At 50.9% G+C, this 3,264-nt stretch overlaps 1 pseudogene; it reads right to left on the bottom strand.

Annotated features, from left to right (window-relative positions):
• LOC111819010 (uncharacterized) overlaps positions 1–1,703 on the bottom strand; it is a 13,977-nt pseudogene extending 12,274 nt beyond the window's left edge.
• Positions 1,704–3,264: the final 1,561 nt, after the last annotated feature.

Consider the following 3,264-nt stretch of genomic DNA (forward strand, 5'->3'; position numbering starts at 1 on the left):
GCAAGGGGGGCTGTGGTTCCTATGGGGGCAGCAAGGGGAGCTGTGGCTTGTGTAGGGGCTGCCAGGGGGGCTGTGGTTCCTGTGGCTGCTGTCAGTCCAGCTGCTACTCCTCAGGCTGTGGGCAATCCTGCTGCCAGGCCAGCTGATGTGTCCCCATCTGCTGCCAGTGCAAGATCTGAGCTTCTGACCACAGCCCTCAGAATACCCAGCCCTTTGCTCCTGGCTCTCTGGGGCTCACTGTCTGTCACTGGCTCCAGCACCCCCACACCCCAGCCTCAGAACTCTCCATCCTTGGGGTGGAGTGGGCCCTCCGCTGCTCTCTTCCTGACTGGGCTCCGTCTACCTCCTGCCTCCTCTCCTGCCCTTTCCCTCCCCGCCCGCTGCCTGGCTGACAAACTTTGAGGCCCATGAGGCAGCGAAGGCCCCTTAAGAGTCCAACCTACCCTCAGGCTTCTCTCTGGGATCAAGACCTAATGCGGACCCTCTCAATAAACCTGCAACACGAGCTCTCTCTCCGTGGTCCTTCCTACCTCTCTCTAACTCCCCCGAGCTTGGACCCCCTCCCTGAATCTGCACCAATCACTCCTGCCCTTCCATCTTTGATGCTACGGCTGGTTTCTTCACTCGGGACTAACGGCTGCGGCTTTCTGCTCTGTCCCTCTGGTGTGTGGGCTCTGGGGTGAACAGCAGGATCAAGCTGGGCCCACCGCCTGGAGTGGGAGGTCAAGTGAAGAAGGACCCCCAGGGACGTGTGCGGGGGCTCCTGGGGCCACACGCTTCAGCTTAGGTGGAGGAGAACAGCATCTGAGAAGCCCCCTGGCACACGGGGAGGTCTGAAGTCCTGAGGAGTTTGGGTTTCATCCTGAACATAGTTTGGGCATCTTGGAAGAATTCCTGGTGGAAGGAGGTGACTTTAGCCAGACTTCTCAGCACCCTGCAGGTTAGTGACGGAGACAGCAAGTCTACTCTGGGCATTATGAGCTGCATAAAAACCCCCAAACCAATTGTCGTTGAGTTGAGTCCAACTCATGGTGACCCCACATGTGCAGAGTAGAACTGCTCCATACGCTTTTCAAGGCTGTGACCTTTCAGAAGCAGATCTCCAGGCCTGTTTTCCGAGGCGCCTCTGGGTGGGCTCAAACCCCCAACTGTTTGGTTAGCAACCGAGAGCTTAACCATTGTGACCACGGGAGCCTCATTATGAACCAAAAGGGATTTAATATGGAAATTAGGTGTTTACACAGTAGACAGCAGTTCCAGAGGGGCTGGACTCCAGGAAGGACTCCAGAGAGTCCACAGGGCTGACCCGTTGGGGACCTCTGTCCTCCTTAAGAGTGACACAAAGAGACGAGAGATACGGCACGTGTGAACCTCCTTTACAGTGAGGCACACGGGCCCAGAGGTGACCCGGGTGCTGCGTTCCTTCATGTACAGAGAAGGAGACCCACCTAGACCGTCTAAGTCAGGGCATCCTCAGTGATATCGAATCACGGAAAACAGTGCTGGGAGGAAGACGTTGCTTTGCCAGTGAAGGATCCATGCTGTTGTTGTTGGGTGCCGTCAGGTTGATTCCAACTCACAGCGACCCCATGTGACACAGTAGAACTGCCCCATAGGGCTTCCTAGGCTGTAGTCTTTACGGAAGCAGATTTCCAGCTCTTTTTCCCACAGAGCAGCTGTTGGGTTCAAATCACCAACTTTTCGGTTCCAGCTGAGCGCTTAACCATCTGCATCACCAAGGCTCCTTGGAGTAGCCATAGTTCCAAAAAACTTGCCCCAAATCACAAAGCTAAAAAGTGATAGGAGCACCACCAGCCTCTATCTGTTCCCGAGTTTTTCCATCAGTCGTAACAGAAGCTCAGTGTCCCCTGAGCAATGATTCCCCTCTCCCCCTCCTCCCACAGCCCCTGGTGACCACTGGTAACCTTTGGTCTCCATATACTTGCCTATTCTAACTATTTCACACAAGTGAGATCATACAATGTTTGTCTTTTTTGTGGCCGACTTACTTTACTCAGCGTAAAGGTTTCCAGGCTCATCCATGTTGTAGCATGTATCAGCACGTCATTTCTCTTTATGGATGAAGAGCAAAGACCGCGTCCTTCAGTATGGATTACACCTCAACAGAGAGAAAACAAAAACCCTCACAACTGGACCAGTAAGAACCATCATGGCAGACAGAGAAAAGACTGAAGTTGTGAAGGATTTCATTTTATTTGGACCCACAATCAACATCCATGGAAGCAGCAGTCAAGAAATCAAACGATGCTTTGCAGTAGGCAAATCTGCTGCAAAAGCCCTCTTTAAAGTGTCAAAAAGCAAGGATGTCACTTTAAAGACTAGGATGCGCCTGACCCAAGCCATGGTGTTTTCAGTTGCCTCATATGGATGTGAAAGCTGGACGATGAATAAGGAAGACGGAAGAAAAATTGATGCCTTTGAATTACGGTGTTGGTGAGGAATATTGAATATATCATGGACTGCCAGAAGAGTGAACAAATTTGGCTTGGAACGAGTCCAGCCAGAATGCTCCTTAGAAGCAAAGATGGCGAGACTTCATCTCACATACTTCGGACATGTTGTCAGGAGGGACCAGTCCCTGGAGAAGGACATCATGCTTGGTAAAGCAGAGGGTCAGCGAAAAAGAGGAAGACCCTCAATGAGATGGACTGACACGTGGCTGCAGCAATGGGCTCAAGCATGACAACGACTGTGAGGATGGCGCAGGACCGGGCAGTGTTTTGTTCTGTTGTCCACGGGGTCGCTCTGAGTCGGAACCGATTTGACAACACCTAACAACAACAATGGTAATTCTATGTTTAACTTTTCGAGGAACCACGAAACTGTTCTCCACAGCGGCTGCACCATTTTACATTCTCACTAGCAATGGATGAGGGTTCCAGTATCTCCGCATCCTTGCCAACAACCGTTGCTTTCCTTTTCTTTTTTAATCAAAGCCGCCCTAGTGGGTGTGAAGTGTGAGCCATAATCGACTCCACAGCAACGGGCTTCAGGTTCTTTAAATGAGTAATGCCACTGAGCATCATTTCGTGCGCTTATTGGCCACTTGTATTTCTTCTTTGGAGAAATGTCTATTCAAGTCCTTTGCCCATTTCTTGATGGGGTTGTTTTTCTTTGGGTTGTTAAGTTGTAAGGGGTCTTTACATATTCTTTTTAAAGAGATTTTAGGAGCTTTGATGCTTTACTGTTGAGTTCCATGTAGGGACCTATATGTGGCTCAGGGATAAAAACCACTTTGTACCC

The sequence above is a fragment of the Trichechus manatus genome, unplaced genomic scaffold, assembly GCF_000243295.1.
Source record: "Trichechus manatus latirostris isolate Lorelei unplaced genomic scaffold, TriManLat1.0 scaffold00244, whole genome shotgun sequence".
NCBI classification, from domain to species: Eukaryota; Metazoa; Chordata; class Mammalia; order Sirenia; family Trichechidae; genus Trichechus; species Trichechus manatus.